The sequence below is a fragment of the Dipodomys ordii genome, unplaced genomic scaffold (assembly GCF_000151885.1).
Source record: "Dipodomys ordii isolate 6190 unplaced genomic scaffold, Dord_2.0 Scaffold122, whole genome shotgun sequence".
In the NCBI taxonomy this organism is placed as follows: domain Eukaryota; kingdom Metazoa; phylum Chordata; class Mammalia; order Rodentia; family Heteromyidae; genus Dipodomys; species Dipodomys ordii.
In genome coordinates, this window is record NW_012267338.1 from 793363 (window position 1) to 810930 (window position 17568).

At 41.5% G+C, this 17568-nt stretch overlaps 1 protein-coding gene across 1 annotated transcript in view; it reads left to right on the plus strand.

Annotated features, from left to right (window-relative positions):
• The window catches only part of Fam160a1 (family with sequence similarity 160, member A1), a 172462-nt gene that overhangs the window by 65597 nt on the left and 89297 nt on the right, over positions 1 to 17568 (plus strand). Inside the window, exon 3 of the mRNA XM_013029759.1 lies at positions 7274 to 7415. The gene's annotated coding sequence lies outside the window, so the exon portion shown is untranslated. The remainder of the gene's footprint in view (positions 1 to 7273; positions 7416 to 17568) is intronic.

Here is a 17568-nt window from a genome sequence, read left to right on the forward strand (position 1 = left end):
GATAAGAGTCTCACGGACTTTCCTGCCGGGCTGGCTTAGAACTGTGATCTTCAGATCTCAGCCTCCTGAGTAGCTAGGATTACAGGTGTGAGCAACCAGTGCCTGGCTACACATATATTTTCTGTTTCTTTTGTGTAAATACATAAGAGTAGAATGGCTTGATCATGTGGTGGATATGTGTTTATCTTTGTAAGAAACTGCCAGGTATATTTCCAAAGTGGTTGTTTGGTTATATTCTTACATTAATAATATATGGGAATTCCTGTTGCTCCATATCCTTGGGTTGTCAGTCTTTTTAATTTTGGTCATTCTTGTTGATATGTAGTCGCATTAGGAGCTGTTTTGAATGTCATCCTTTGTGAAGGATGACATTTTTTTTCATTTTTAATATTGTATAAAGTTGTTGATTTTTTGTTGTTATTGTTGTTGTTGCTCTACTTGGGTTTGAACTCAAGATCTTATGCTTGATAGGAAGGCACCTCTACCACCTAAGCCACACTCACAGCCCATTTTGCTTTAGTTACTTTTTTAGTAAGGTCTCATGATTTTACTCAGGTTGGCCTGGATTGTGATCCTCTTACTTCTGTCTCTTACACAGGTGGGATCACAGGCATATGCCACATGCCAGTGATTGAGATGGAATCTCACTAACATTTTGGCAAAGTGGCCTTGCATTGCAGTCTTTTCTATCTCTATTTCCCAAATAGCTGGGAATATATATCTGAAAACCAGTCCTTTGTCATATACATGTTTTGTAGCTCTTTAGTCTCATTTTGTGACTTGCTTTTTCTTTTCCTTAACTATGTTTTTGAGGAGAATTAAAATTTAATAGTCTTACTTACTATTTTTCTTCTTCTCCCTGAGAAACTTTTGCCCTCTCCCTATTATGACAGTCTTCTTCATTGTTTTCCACTAAAGCTTTCTGGCTTCAGCTTTTACAGTTGTAGCTCTGTGACTTGTCAAGTCTGTTTTGGGGAGTGGTGTGAGGTAGGAGTCAAGGTTAATATGCCTCCAATATGAATATACAGTTATTCTGTCATCATTTGTAAAATTTTTTTTCTTCCATTGGATTGTACCGGATCCTTTGTGGAAGGTCATGACTACCGTATATGTGGGTGTCTGTTTCTGGGGCACTCTGTTCTGTTGCATTTTGATTTCTAGTATTGTACCTTTTTAACAGTTGGGTATTGTATAGGTTTTCATAAGTCGCATGAATCACTTTCCCATTCTTGGCCATACTGAAATTTATGATTTTTTTCTATTACATAGCAATATTATAAGTAAGTGTTACATCTTTAATATATGTCTTGGTGACAAAAATAATGTTAACTAAATTCAAGGCAATTATACACTACAAGGGCAATGTTACTGTTTGCCTTTACAAAGTATATAATATGATTTTTATTTTTATTATTATTATTTTTGGATCCGGTCATGGGGCCTAAACTGTGGGCCTGGGTGCTGTCCCTCAGCTCTTCAGCTCAAGGCTACTAGCGCTTTACCACTTGAGCTACAGCGCCACTTCCGACTTTTTTCTTTTTGCTTATGTGGTGCTGAGGACTTGAACCCAGGGCCTCAGGCATGCAAGGCAAGCGCTCTACCACTGAGCCACCTTCCCAGCCCCTGATTTTTATTTTTACCTGCTATTGATAAGAGAGTATAGTGCATGAGTAATATGATTAGTATTCATGGAGTTCTTGGTAGTGAGAAAGAGAAAACTCACTTTGCTTCTGGGTGTGTAAACTTCCTTTTTTTTTTTTTTTTGTTTGGTCATGGGGCTTGAACTCTGGGCTTGGGTGCTGTCCCTGCGCTCTTCAGTTCAAGGAGAATGCTCTACCGCTTGCGCCACAGCGTCACTTCCAGTTTTCTAGTGGTTTATTGGAGATAAGAGTCTCACGGACTTTCCAGCCCGGGCTGGCTTTGAACCATGATCCTCAGATCTCAGCCTCCTGGGTAGCTAGGATTACAGGTATGAGCTACCGGCACCGGCTTTGGGTGTGTAAACTTTCTATCCCTGTAATGAAATATTGAAGAAAATTAATTTGTAAGAGAAAAAGTTTAGTTTAGCTCATAGTTTTGGAGGTCCCAATGCAAGATAGGTTGGGTCTACTGCTTTGGGCATCTGGCAGAATAGCATGTGACAGAGTAAATCGCCCCATTAGAAGCCAGGAAACCAAACCAGAGAGGAATTGGGAGAGCAGTCCCATTGTCCTTTTGGAGAGCACATTCTTAATGATCTGTGGACCTCCCACCAGATACCACCTCTTAAAAAGGTTCTATCACCTACCATTTGCCTTGCCCTTGGGACCTTTAGGGACACTTATCCAAGCAGAACAGTTTCTGTTGTCTATTATCCAGACAGAGTTGAGACTGTTAGAGAAGTATAAAAATTGAACACTTCTTAAGAACTTTCCTTGAACCTATTGATCTTCCTGAGTCTCATATTTTATTTATTGTCAGTTGTGGGGCTTGAACTCTGGGCTTGGGTGCTGTCCCTGCGCTCTTCAGCTCAAAGCGAGCGCTCTACCACTTGAGTCACAGCACCACTTCTGGTTTTCTAGTGGTTTATTGGAGATAAGAGTCTCACAGACTTTCCTGCCTGGGCTGGCTTTGAACCGAGATCCTCAGATCTCAGCCTCCTGAGTAGCTAGGATTACAGGTGTGAGCCATGTTGTCATGAACACATGACAACAGATTTAAGATGAGAAGCAGGTATTTGACCAATTGTCTGCAGGTGATCACTCTATAATGGAAACGGAAAAGCAATCATAACTTGTGTACTGTCAGATGTGAGAAGTTGTACTAAGCTCTTTTATATGGTAATCAGAAGGACATTTAGTTGAGTAGATGACCCTGAAGTATATGCTTTTATTTTATGTGAGTGTATATAAAATCATAGTTCACTGTGTGAAGTGTTTGTAAATGCTTAGCTTCTTTATGTGACCATTTACCCACTTAGAGGAACAGTTTTCCATGGAAAGTCCGCCAGATTTCATTTTAAATATTTGTGAGCTTTTTTTTTTTTTTTTGAGAAGATGGGTTTTAAAGGAGAAGCTGTTATTTTGGTTGACTACTTGATGTTTTTTTTCACAGTCTCTTCCCTATGAACAATAAAATAATTGTATATCATGACCATTTAAGAGAGTTCCTTGTAGTTACCATAATAAAAATTAATATCTGTGCTAGAGGGACTACTCTGCTGGAAAACTACAGTTTTCATAAATTATTTAGCCATCTCCACAGTCTAATCAAGGTCTGATAGTTGCAACTTGTGGTGAGATATTGGCAAAGTGGGAAGACTGAGACAACTGGGACCCAAAAAATATCAGAGGAGCCTGCATAAAAATGGAGAGATTTTTACATAAACCTTTTTTTCTGGTCAGTAGTGGGGTTGAACTCAAGGCCTGGGCACTGTCTCTGAGCTCTTTTCTCAAGACTAGTGCTCTATCACTTTGAGCTTCAGCTCTACTTGATTGGAGATAAGGTCTTACAGATTTTTCTGCCAGGGCTGGCTTTGAACTGCACTCCTCAGATCTTAGCCTCCGGAGCACCTAGGATTCTAGGCATGAGCCCTTACATATGCCTTTTATTTGTCAGTAAATTAGAGAATTTCTTTATGGGCCATGTCAGTTATTTTTTTTCTTTTTTATTATTTATTTATGTTTTTATTGTGAACATACTGTACAGAGGGATTACAATTACATGGGCAAGATAATGAGTACATTTCATATCAAGCATTGCAGCCTCCTCCTTTGTTTACCCTTCACATCCCTTCCCAGCCTCCCCCCCCCCCCCCCAATTCTCCCCCCCCCTCCCCTCCCACCAAAGTTGTAAAGTTGGTTTTCGACATGACAGCTTGTACTTCTCATTGTTGCAAGGGGTCCACCTGTATCCTTAAATGACTTGTTTTTCCCCTTCTCCTTCACAAATTATACTGACATCAAATATAGTGAAAGCAGTGGTTATACTGTGGGGGACATGTCAGTTATTTTTTTGTTTTTGTTTTTGGGTCCAGTTGTGGGGCCTGAACTCTGGGCCTGGGTGCTGTCCCTCAGCTCTTCAGCTCAAGGCTAGCACTCTACCACTTGAGCCACAGCACCACTTCCGGCTTTTTCTGCTTATGTGGTGCTGAGGAATGGAACCCAGGGCCTCAGGCATGCAAGGCATGCGCTCTACCACTGAGCCACCTTCCCAGCCCCATGTCAGTTATTTTTAACAAGGTAAAAACTCTTTTTCTGAAATTTTATCCAACGATGCTTATGAATAAACTACAGTATGTCGAAGCCACTCCCCCTCCTTCCCTCTCTGTCCTCTCTTGACTGTGAACAACACAGAAAACCACAATGTGAATGCAAATCCATTTACCTTCAATCCAGCCCCAATGCTGACTCCATTGTTCGGGCAGACCAGTTACTGGATCACTGTGAATACAAGGCAGGGAGGAGACACTCTATCCCAGATCCAACTGGATTAAATCATAGGATGGTTTCTGATAGAATTATTGTATTGGCACTAACATTTTGAGGTCCGATCCAGCCCTGGATTGAACTTAATCCCTGGTTATCCTTGATGAAAACATTTCTCCTTTCCTGGGGAACTGGCTGGACATCCTCCCTGGTTCTCTGTCCAGGAATCTCCCTGTGGGAAGTTAATGGAGGGCTAACCAGGTTGGAGAGAAAATGGTTACAGCTGCTTGCTGACTGCCATATATTCCAGTGTTCAATTGTTCAGAGTCCTCCTAGTTCCCTAATGCAAATTAAATAAGCCAGAAATGGGCCAAAACCAAAGCCCAGGCTAACACTATACAAGTTTAACATGAATTTTATTCTTTGGATTTCTGATCATCTTATCTGATTGTCCTACTTTCAGTAACTTTTGATAAAATGTATGTATAAAATGGAATTGTGTACTTTTTCCTCCCTCCTTCCTTCCCTTCTTTCTTCTCTTTCCCCTTTTCTAAGAGCTAGGAGATTGTATATGAAAGTAAATAAAAGAGAAGCTTAAATTTAAGAACAGTTTCTTCTCCCCTCCCTCCCTCCTCCCTTACCTCCCTCCCTCGCTTTTTTTTTTTTTTTTTTTGTCGGTCGTGGGGCTTGAACTCTGGGTCTGGGCGCTGTCCCTCAGCTCTTCAGCTCAAGGCTAGCGCTCTACCACTTGAGCTACAGCGCCACTTCCGGCTTTCTGGTGGTTTATTGGAGATAGGAGTCTCACGGTTTTTCCTGCCCGGGCTGGCTTTGAACCGCGATCCTCAGATCTCAGCCTCCTGAGTAGCTAGGATTACAGGCGTGAGCCACCAGCGCCCGGCCCCTCCCTCGCTTTTTACTGTGCTCTTTCACATCACCACCCTCAAGGAGAGGGTGTATTTGGCTTTGCGATCAATTTGGCTGTCTAGTATTTGTGGTTTTCTTAGGACTGGCTCCTGCTGCTAATGAACATGATCATTTATATGGTGTCACTGTAGTGTGGGCATCTTAAATAATTGATGGGGACTGTGGCAGGTAGAGAGTGGCAGTTCTTTTGTTGCTATGGCAATATATTTGGTTAAGGGGACTGTCCATCATAGGACCATGTAGATCTGGCACATGTGACATAATTGCCTGTAGCTAAGGTTGTTGGAGGAGAAAATCAGCTTAAGAAGAGGTGGCATTTTGAAGCAAATTAATATATATTTCAGAGAGTGTTTAGGTTAACTATTATGGAGTAGCTTATTCTTTTCTATTAAAAGGCCAATTCTCAGCTAATTCCTCAGCATAGAGAACAAGTCAAGTGATATATTTGTTTACTTACTATCATGGTAGGATTTGGTCATTTGTTATATGGAATGGTTATTGTATGAAGTTTGCATCTTTTCTGCTATTATTCCTAGGAGGGTTTTCTCAAAGTAAAATTGACACCATGTCTATTAGGGATTCTGAAGGGAAAGGACAACAGATCTTCTCTTTACATTTTTTCATAAAAAATCCTTAAAGATAGGGACTTTGTTTATATATTTTTAAAAATCGCATATTGAAGCACTCATCCAGGAACAGTGAGAGCAAAGCTGATGTGATTCCACCCTTCATAGAGGTCAGCTTCTAGTGGTCACTGTGCACTTACTGTCCACCTTCAGCGCTATCCTTTGCTTTATGGAAAACTTTCTTACTCTGTGTTTGGTAAGCTTTTAGGAGCCAGGCTCCTGAGTGTTGCCAGGTACTAGCCCCAAACTGGATGTATTTGGGGACAAAGAAGGGAATATAGGCAGAAGCACCCAGAAAATGGAAAAGCTCACTTAAAGTCCCCAGTTTCCTTAAAAGTTGTTGGCCAATTGTTGTATACATGTCTTGGAATCTCTTTGTAGCACAACAAGGAACTAGATTTTATTTTTTTGGGGGGGGGGTCCATATTGCCAGTTATATCATGAAAAACCCATTCAGATCTGTGGCTTTTCATTTTTTAGTGAGGTTGGTGTTTTCTACTCACCTTCATACTAATGAACCCTGTTGGAAAATGAACTTTTTAATTTAATTCCGTAAGTGTTGAGAAGTTAAATGTCTACAGAGTTCTGACAATTAAAATGTGATGCCTTCTGTAATAAGAAATTTTGTTAATCATAAGCCACATGTTTTTTGATTGTGCTTATGTACTTGCTAGGGAGGTTTAGAAATGAAAAACCTTGAGATCCCTAGTGCCAAAAAAAAAAGTACTTCCATAGAAATGAATAACCTTGAGATGTCTGAAGGTTAACTAGCTTTAAAGATTCTGATTTTATTTATAGGCTGCACCCCCCCAAAAAAAAAACAACCTGGACAACAGCAACAAAAACACTCAATGAAGTTTGTTGTGATTCACTGCTTGTCACTTTGAGCTATTGCCACTCAGTGGCAGGAAGTTATTGAATCTTGTATAGTGAGAGAATGAGGGGAAATCCATGTAGCTGCAAACAGAAGGCTGAATGCTGCTATCAGAGGTATTTCTCATAACACATTGAATACACCCAGGCCCATGGCTTTAGATTTTTTTTTTTGCCCATCCCTATGCCTGGTAGGGGTGCAAACTTTTTCAGTTCAGAAGCTGCTTTGGAGCCTGGTTCTTTTGGTAGTTGGAGGAAAAGCTAATGGGAACAACAGATCTCAAGCCCGGTTGAGTAGTGGCCTGAGAAAAAGTAAATCTGGATAAATTATGCTCGGGCCCATTGGAGTCCTCTGTCTGCTTCACCAGGGTTGATTTATGCAAGACTGCTTTTCTACTGCTGCCTTTGAACACACACAAACCAAACTTTCCATATTATATGCAGATTTGCGAGAGGCACTGAAGCAGGTACCTATGAAATGTATATCCAGAGTGTCTGCTGAAAGCTATTGTCCTTCTGTTGCAATATAAAACTCCCATATTTAATCCAGAATAAATGGAGTGGAACAATCTGGGTCACAAGCCAGGTAATAATATGAATGGTAAGTGGAAAGGCCCTTAAAAGTGCTGCAGGAAAGCTGGCATGGTACTGGCGCCAGGCCAGGAGGAGGTAGGCCTTGGGGAAGGCATCATGCAATGGCTTGACATTTTGACTGTCATCTTCTGAATTAGATACTGGATGGTAGGCCAAGGGAAGCTTTGCTTTTAGGTTTATTCACTCAGAGAAAGTTATAATTAGTGGTAAGGGCTCACAGGCTTCTGAACTGATTTGGTATTGCACTTCATGGAACTTCTTAAAGATGACATTCACCTAAGGAGGTGTTTGCCTTCCTCCCTGCCCTTGGTGTGTCCTTTGCTAGCCTGTGTGTATTAGAAGTTTCTTGAGCCTTTCTCAGCTGCGTGGTCATGCTGTTTCTCCCTCCCAGTCTGTTCAATGAGATCCAACAAAAGTAGCATGCTGATTGCTCCTCTGCCCCTCATGGCCTCTTTCACACGTAGCCTATGCTTCCCACCTGCCTTACTTCTGATAGCAAAGAACAGAGACTGGTTCCTGTGACCTCAGGTTGTAGCAAATGATTGTTCTGTTCAGCAAAAGAGAACCGCAGCCTTCAGGAAGGCAAGAGCTGAGGGAAATTGGACACCTAGTGTCTGGCATCAGATGGTTGTCTGGATCTGCACCAGTTCTGGAGCTCAGCTGTTATTCTGGGCATCTACCCTTACTGGATCTCGCTATTCTCTGTGTTGCTGTTTGGTCTTGTGGCCTATCTATGCCAGTGCCTGCTGCCAGCTTCGTTACTTCCTAGATTTGAACTAGGAATTTGAATGGCTAAGCAAGAGATTGTCAGCTCTTGACACTTAAACATATCACAGGTAGGTGGCCAATCTAGGGAATGGCTTTTTTTGGATCAAGTTCCTACTCCTGGGTTGGTTAGGTTATGTCCCATATGACTAGCAGGTAGACAGAGGGGAGAGAAGGAGAGAGAAAATAATTGTCGAAGTCTGCCCCCAAGCAGTGGCTGGGAATATTACCAGCATCTCTGGGAAGGGGCTTTGGGCAGGGCACATGCCACACCCTGTGAAGAGTGTATTCTCTTGCTTCCCATCACCGGATGCAGGTGAGATAGGAGTCCTTACCCTTGTTTTGAGGAAATTGGGGCCATAAAAGGTTAAATACTTTGCCTCAAGCTATGGATGTAATAGGAGTAGAGCTACATTTAAGGAGAGATTTATTTGACTCTAGTAGGCCCTAACTTGTCCTTAAATGGTGAGAGGGGGCCATGATGAAGCATCACAATACTGCTACCCCTTCCCTGTAAGATTTCAGAACTGTTTTTCCTGGTACTTGATAACCAAGAGAGCTTTTCAGTTTTCCATCTCTAGGAAAAGACCATCTTAGAAAATACAGAGTTTTCAATGATTGAGAAGTGCCTTAGAGTCCCTACCATTCTTGATTAGGTATAGTGGAATTAAGGACTAGATAGCGGACTTCATGGGGGGACACTGGTGAGCACTCCTGAGTAGGTTCCTTCAGTCTTCCTCAGGTTCTGTGCACCATTCTCGTACTCACTGAGGAGACCCCTGGGGTTCTTCCCAACTTGTGGAGATGTATGACCAGGGGGTGGCATGGCTGCTGACACAGAGGAGGAGCCAGTACCTTTCCTCAGATGGACACCTAGATGAATCAGTGTCCCCAGGCCACTCTGCCACTCCTCTTCCTTTACTTAGGTCTACCAGCCCTGGGAGAGACAGGATGACTGTTCTGATGCCAGTCTGGCTTTCTCTACTGGCTTAACGTGACACTTGCATGGTTCTGTTTTTGATCTTGCCAGTTGTGCTCTGGGGACATGTTTGCAACTGGAAACTCCTTTATTTTTCTATCCATTTAAAATATTACGTCTTTCGAGGCATTGTAGTGATTAACGATACAGATTTTGGAGCTAGACAGACCTGGAGTCAGCTCTCTACTGTGATATGTTGTGCTCTGTCAGCCTGGTTGGCAGGTTACTCTGTTTCTCTAGTTTGGGGTATATAAAAGAGTACTTAGTATGGTATGTGGCACATGGTAATGATTTAAGAAAAGTCAAATATTGCTAAAATGATGACGATGACAATGAAGACAACAATGAGGATGATGAAAATAATTGTATTCTTTCTCAGCCCTGTTAATGTTCCTTATTCCCAAAGGGGGAGCTCTTAACTTTGATCTGAGCATTGTGGTAATGGAGAGGAGCTTTAGTATTAGCACTTTTTGTTTATATTCTATTGTCATCCTAGGGTTCGAAGCATTTCAAGTATTGTAAAGCAAATTTTGTATGCAGATAATTATCATGCTTCTAATGTAGTTGGGAGATGAGGTGTTTTAATTAATGATGTGCCAGACACCCTTTCAAATAGGGTGAAGTATGATTTTTAAGGCCTTTATCTACTTGGTCATAATTAGGGACATTTGGAATGCACCAGCATAATGTCTGCTGATTTGCACACTTTCATTAAGCAATCAGGATTGAATGACCCAGTGGCCAGGCTTCTTTGGGATCAGGTTCCAATTTTGTTTGTAGACAAGGTGGCTGTTCTTTTTGTTCTCTCCAGCCCTCTGTTTTCACAACCTTTACTCACATTCTCTGCTTACCTACAATGCCACTGCTGTGCTTTTTGTTTGTTTCATTTTTCATTTTGAGGCCTTTAGTTTCTTTTCTTTTTAAAATTATTATTGTTTTCGAGGTGATATACAGCGGATTGCCTTTACATAATCAAGTAATAAGTCCATTTCCTTCCTTTTGCATAGTATCATCGGTTCCCTCCTTCTCTCCCATTCCCACCCTCCCATCTCTGCCCATGAGTTGTGTGGTTCATTTTCATCAATGTCCATTGCAGCCAGTGGGCTCTGCTGCTGCAGTTTTTTACCCGTTTTCCACTGATTCTGTAAGGACTTTAGTTTTGTAGACTCCCTCTAACACATAAAATTTCTTTTTGCCTTCTGAATCAGTTTGGCAGGAGGATTATGAATTTGAAGCCAGCTGGATTGTAATAAAAACAAAGTTCAAAAAACAAGAGGGCCAGAGGCATGGCTGAAGTGGTAGAGCATTTGCCTAGGGGGCTTGAGGCCAAGAGTTCAATCCCCAGTACCACAAAAGGAAATGAAAAAGAAGAGAATAAGGCAAAAAAAAAGCCAAGGATTCTGGGGAAAAAAAACCATAGGAATGTTTAGGAAATATGTAAGGAATTAAGGAATATATAAGAAAGTTGCAAAATGGAACATGTCAATTTTGCTTCCTAGTAATCCATAAGAGAGGAACATGGAGACTGTGGATGTGTGTCATTGCATAAATCAGTGCTATTATTTGATTATTGTTCAACAAAAGCAAAGGCTTTTTCTTTTTTCTTTTCCTCTTCTTTTTTTTTTATTGTTAGTTGTGGGGCTTGAACTCTGGGCCTGGGCGCTGTCCCTCAGCATTTCAGTTTAAGGCTAGGACTCTTCTACTTGAGCCACAGCGCCACTTCCAGTTTTCTGGTGGTTTATTGGAGATAGAGTCTCACGGACTTTCCTGCCCAGGCTGGCTTTGAACTGTGATCTTCAGATCTCAGCCTCCTGAGTAGCTAGGATTACTAGCAAAGGCTTTTTCAAAATGTGACTGCATAACAGTTATACCATTTTTGCTAAGTATCTTGTTTAAGCAGCTTCCCTTTTCTGTCTGAGGATTATAACCACTGTGTTGAATATCTTAACTTTGACTTTTGCTTGCTATTAATGTAGACTATGTGTTTTCTAATCCATATCTTATGTTGCAGATTCTTTATACATCATGTGGATCACAAAGGTAGTACCTCAGATATGCATGCGCTTTTTTTTTTCTTGGTCATGGGCTTAAACTCTCTTTGGCTCTGTCCCTTAGCTCTTCAGCTCAAGGAGAGTGCTCTACTGCTTATGCCATAGCACCACTTCCAGTGTTTTGGTGGTTTATTGGAGATGAGAGTCTCACGGACTTTCCTGTCAGGCTGGCTTTGAACTGTGATCCTCAGATCTCAGCCTTCTGAGTAGCTAGGATTATAGGCATGAGCCACTGGCGCCTGGTTGCATGTGCATTTTTTGAGCAGTGTTGGGGATGGAGCCCAGGCCTTCGATGTATGCTGCACAGGTTCTAAAGACCCGCTTATAATTCTTTTTCCGCTCCCTTGACTCCTTCCTTGCAAATGTCTAGTGCTGCTATGGGGGCCCCTTGAAGGAATACTGCTATCTCTTCCTTAAGTAAGGGACACTTTGATATTGGTGTCTTCGTCTACACTTATATCCTGATACTGGGTGACATTCTGATGATTCCTGAGCTGGGTCAGAGAGGCAGGTGGTAGTTGTGGATTTCTGAGTTAGGGGAGTGAAAGGAAGAGAACAGGAGAACACAATGCACTTGAGCTTCTTTTCATTCTTCTTTGTGGTGAGAGGCAGTGTTTTTTTTGGGGGGGGTGAGAATAACCCTCTTTTCTTGTTGGAAAGGACCTGTTGGCATTTTCGCCTTGGTGATGCTTTTGCAGGTTGACTGTCAGATGGTAATTGCAGCCTTGAAGGGGTGGAGAGAGATTAGGCCACCCACAGCAGCCCTGGATGGGATGCAAGGGCCATCTGTGGTGACAGATAGGATACATTTCCTTTACCTCACTGGATCATGTATTGTGATTGCCAATTATGTAGGCGTCTAGAAAAATTAGTTTTGAAAATCTCTAAAGTATGCCTGCAGACCTGTTTACCAATCCACTGTAATTATTTATTGATCACGTGCCATGTGAGCAGGTCTGGCCAGCCTCTGCTTAGATAGAATAGTGAAATTTGGCCTAGAATTTTCTCCCTGTTATTCTGTTTGTGATTTAGGTTATTAGGGAAAGCCCATTTACCCTGAAATCAAGACAGATCGCCTGTGGGAGTTGCGAGTGGGAATTCATCTGTTTTCTCTGTCGTTGTGGAGACGGCACTGCACCGCTACCTTCAGCAGTGGATTATGCACAATCAACGGTGATGAATGCATGAACATTTTTAATTAGTCTCCATGCCCTCTGTCTAATGCAATCAGAAACTCTGTATCAGAGCAGAGATTTATAATCAGTCATTCATCATTTTCTGTGGTAGATGCAAACCCATTTGCTGTTAGCCTGAAACTTAAAATATCTGCTAAGGAATTATTATGTAACAGATATTTGTAAATCATGTGTATTTTGAGCAAGGAGACTCAAATTGCACATTGCTTTGATTGGGTGTAATTGGGAGAACTGAGGTATCTCTATTTTCCTATTGCTCATAGAAAATCACTGACAGACTAGATTGTGTTAGAGAAAGAGACTAGGCTCAAGTGAAGGAGCTCTGAATTCTAGGCCCAGCTGGGTAGACCCCAGTTTCCTCAGTTGTAACATGTAAAAAGGATTGAAATAGCTATTGTTGACATCCTTGTTACATTATCTTGAAGTTATGTCACTTGTCATTAGGAGTACTAACAGCAGCCTGCATTTTCAGACCATTTAATATGATCTGGGCATTGGGCCACACACAGTGTCACATGGCATGCATACAAAGCCACATGGTTCTATCAGGGCCCCTCACTCTCTTATGAGGCAGTTCCAGTAGCCTACGCTAGGCTTGAACTTACAATTTGAGTGCTGGAAATTAACAGGTATGCCACCATGTTTGACTGTCTTTTTATTTTCTTCACAGAGGCTTATGTGGAGCAAAAGTTTTAATTGTGATGAATTTCAGTTTATCTATTTTTTCTTTAATGGATTGTGCTTTTGATGTCATGTTTAAGAACTCTACCTCATTTGTGTGGACTGCTGACCTGCTGTTGAGACTTACTAATGTTGGTCTTAATTTCATAACTTGAGGTAATTGTGTAGGAATTGGGTTGAAATGTCCTTAGCTTATCTAACAAGTAGATGGTTGTCTTATTGGGCAAAAGATTTTAACTGAGTTGGGAGCAGTGAACCTTGAGGGGTAATGTTTTATTTTTCACAAGTTTCCATAGGCCATGTAATACTGAATAGGAACTTCTTTTTTTGGGGGGGGGTCTGGTTGTGGGGCCTGAACTCTGGGCCTGGGCGCTGTCCCTCAGCTCTTCAGCTCAAGGCTAGCACTCCACCACTTGAGCCACAGCGCCACTTCCGGCTTTTTTCTTATGTGGTGCTGAAGAATCGAACCCAGAGCCTCAAGCATGCAAGGCAAGTGCTCTACCACTGAGCCACCTTCCCAGCCCCTGAATAGGAACTTCTTAACCAGATTGCCTGACTTCATCTAGCTCTTCCTCTTATGAGCTGAATAAGAACAGTCATGTTTCTTAATCTCTCTCTCCTTCAATGTTTTCCTTAGTAAAATAGGGATGATATTACTTCCTACTTTACAGAGTTGTTCCAAGAATTAAGTAATTATAGTTAAAGTGTTTGAAGCAGGGTCTTGTACCCTGTCATTTTGGGGGCTCATTGAGGTACAGGTTCTTGGCTCTCCACTGCCAGATTTACTGAATCAGAATCAGAAGGGAAAGGGACCATGAATGTGTGTTTCAGTAATCTTCCATTGTCCTTCCAAGGGTTGCTGAAGGTTTTAAACAGTTACCTTAGGCCTGTGATCGTATCTGCGTGTCCATGGTTTTTCATGGTCTCAAGTGGGTACTTCTGCCATTGAAAATACTTCCTCTCTTAAGACCACTTCTGATGTGGCCAAGATCAACTAGCTTCTCTACAGAATTGAGTTATACTGTATATCCAACTGGTTCAGTTGCAGACCCATTTATATCAGACAGGATGAGACCATCGGAAGTGGTGGGATTGAGAACAAACTGAGGCATGGCAGCCATACCCAAAGGTCTCCAAATGATAAGCATAGTAATAAAAATCAAGTCTCTGGGTTCACTGTTCTGGCTACCAGTTTGTGTTTGGCCTTATCAAGTGGCATCTTTTTGGGTCAGGAGACCAAGAGGAGAATCTATTTTCGAGTCTCTCTGTGTCAGTGTTCTTGTGAGCAGGCTGCTCAAGTCTAATAATTCTCCTACTTGTCTGTATATTATTTGCAGTGTAAATACTGCGAATTAAGCTCTGGGGATAACCAGAGAGATTTGTGAATAATTTTTGGGCAAAAAAGAAGGATTCTACAGCATGTCTTCCCCATGGGGTGCTGCAAAAAGACACAGACGTTCCTACCCTGAGAGACTTAACTCACATTTCCTCTAAACAAGTACAACCTTGTTTGAAGATACCCTTTGAAATTAGAGGATGCCTAGAACACACTGGCTTCTTTGTACAGTACGGTGGTAGTTCTCTTGCCCAATCAGAGTGGTTCCCTAGACTACCAGTGATTCTATGCTCTCTGAGAAACATCTTGACTTAGACCCATTCCCCACTGAGTGTTCTGACCATGCCCAGTGAGTTCTCAAGCAATGTGAGTTGTTATAGTAATACACCATTTTATTACATAACCTATAAATGGATGAAATGTGTGTTTTTCTATGAATTGTTTGGATGGAGTGGTGTCAAGTTGCTATAAGACGTTGCAACAACTTAGACATGGAAGAAAGAGCTCTAAATGACTGGAAAAGATTGATTCTTTTTTTTTTGTTAGTTGTGGGGTTTGAACTCAGGATCTGGGCACTCTCCCTGAGCTTTTTTACTCAAGCTTGTGCTCTACCACTTGGTATTCTGGTGGTAAATTAGAGACTCAAGTCTCATGGATTTTCCTGTCCAGGTTGGCTCTGAACTGTGATCCTCACATCTCAGCCTCCTGAGTAGCTGGATTACAGATGTCAGCCACTGGTGCCTGGCAGGAAAGACATTTAAAATATGGAAAGATTTTATACTGAGATTGATTCACATCAAGCTTTTTAAAAAAAAATCAAATAGCTCATATAGGAAATTATAGAGTATATTTTATGAGTGTTGTTTGTGCAAGAAAGATAATTTTGAACTTCATATGTGGAGAAATAGCTTTGGCCCACGTGAAAATATTGGCAAGGAAATTTTCTTTTTATGCTTTATGATAAAATACTTAAAAGATATGTACACATTTTATATTTCTTTGTCTTAGATAATATAGGCCTTTAACCTACCATCATTCATGTTAATTGCAAAAGAATCTCAGCAGTTTGTTTTTTTTTTTTCCCCGGTCATGGGGCCTGAACTCTGGGCCTGGGCGCTGTTCCTCAGCTCTTCAGCTGAAGGCTAGTGCTCTACCACTGGAGCCACAACACCACTTCTGGCTTTTTCTACTTATGTGGTGCTGAGGAATCGAACCCAGGGCCTCATGCATGCGAGGCAAGCACTCTACCACTGAGCCACCTTCCCAGCCCTCAACAGTTTTTTTAAATCATTTTTTGTATATATTTTTTATTGTAAAGATACTGTACAGAGGGGTTAGGGTTACATGAGTAAGGTAATGAGTACATTTCCTATCGAGCATTGTTACCCTCTCCTTCGTTTTTTTCTCCTACCATCCCTTCCCTCCTTCCCTCCCCAACACTCCCCACCACTTCCCTACCCCCCCCATCCCGAACTTGTAAAATTTATTTTCAACATAGAGTCTTGTACTTCTCATAGTTACAATAAGTCAACCTGTATCCTTATTTCAGCATTGTGTTATTTCCCTTCCCCTCCTCAAATTAGAATTTTTTTTTATCATTGAGCTGAATGCTAAGAAAGCTGAAAAGATGACCAAATGTGAGTAATTATAATTTAGTAGAATGGTTATGGTAAAATCAACATTTTGTTTTTGTTTTCTGTCTCCATGAAAGATTTCTCATATAAACCCATGCCTATTATTCAGTATTAGGAGATACAAGATGATTCATTTCTCATGGTCAAGAGTATCAAGGTGATTCATGTATCAAATTCAAAAGTATCCAAAAGCCATAACATTGGGATAATAAGCTACCATGATTTCAGATGAAGTCATAGTTTTATAAAATGATGAAAAGTTTAGTGAATAGAAGATGTGATCAGTGCACTGCTCTATGCCCACTATACCCAGAGTTGGCCTTGATTTCCTGGGTCTGCTTAGGCATTTCTGTTCCACCAGGCTTCCAGACCCCAGTTTTCACATCTACTTTCCTCCCAACTGCTGAGCTTCCCTGAAGGGAGAATAGGCAAGACACAAGACAATTTGTACGAATAACTATATAAAACTTTCTTTATACTCTATTGACTTGGCCCTGAATCCATGAGAGAGACAGGGAAGTTGTCTTCTCCCTAAAGAAAGGTGTTTGTGTGAGCTACCCGCAAAGATCACCAGTGAGTCAGTGGCTCTGTGTGATCAGCCGACTGTTAGGTGGAGGTTAATGTCACTGCCCCCCCCCAAGGTTGTTGCTGTTCCTTTCCCATTAATATTTATTTATTTTTAACACACCTGTCTGGTTTCTAGACCTTCTCTTGCATTAGCAATGAAAGACTAGATAATTCTTTGTTACCCGCACAGAGTAAATGCCCAGGCGTATTTGTTGACTGAATGAAGTGGTTTGCCAGTCTCAACAGATTTGTATGTGCTAATAACCCTGAGTGGAGAGCAGCACTGTCAGCTCTGTTAATAAAGCATTAAGCAGAAAGTGGGAATGTGAACACAGGGATAATATAGCGCAATTGCTGGCTGCAGCTGGTAATTGGAGTTTAGCCACTGCGCATACATTTATACAGCCCTTCATGTTTCTTCCTCTTTTCTACCCTGAGAGCTCATTCTTTTGAGTGTCACGTCTGTGTCATCTCCATCCAATAATATTCATTAAGCTCCTCCATGCTGAGTACTGGCAGGGGTTTGCCCCTTTTAATGAATGCGAATGTGCAGGTTGAAGGATAGGGCTTTTATGGGACATGGCTTTGTCCTGGAAGGAGTAATCCTGAGTGGATATGAGTTTGGCACACTGTTTTCCTCAGTTCAGTGTGCTAATTAGATCAATCACATATTTTTGTTGGCAGGCTCAGCTGCCTCTTTAAAACAAGAGGTAAATCAGTAGGCCTTTGTACTAGGAGATGTTATCCAACTCTGTGTCAGTGTTAGCCATTAGTGTGGACTTTATATTGGTTCAGTAAATGGCCACTTTACACAATGGATGTTTATGCCCTCTGTGCTCATCACTTTTGTCTCTTACTGCAGTCTGCCTTTCACTCACCAGGCCTTACTTCATTGGGTACAGGGCTTTGTGATGCTCTGCTTGTGACCACCATTGG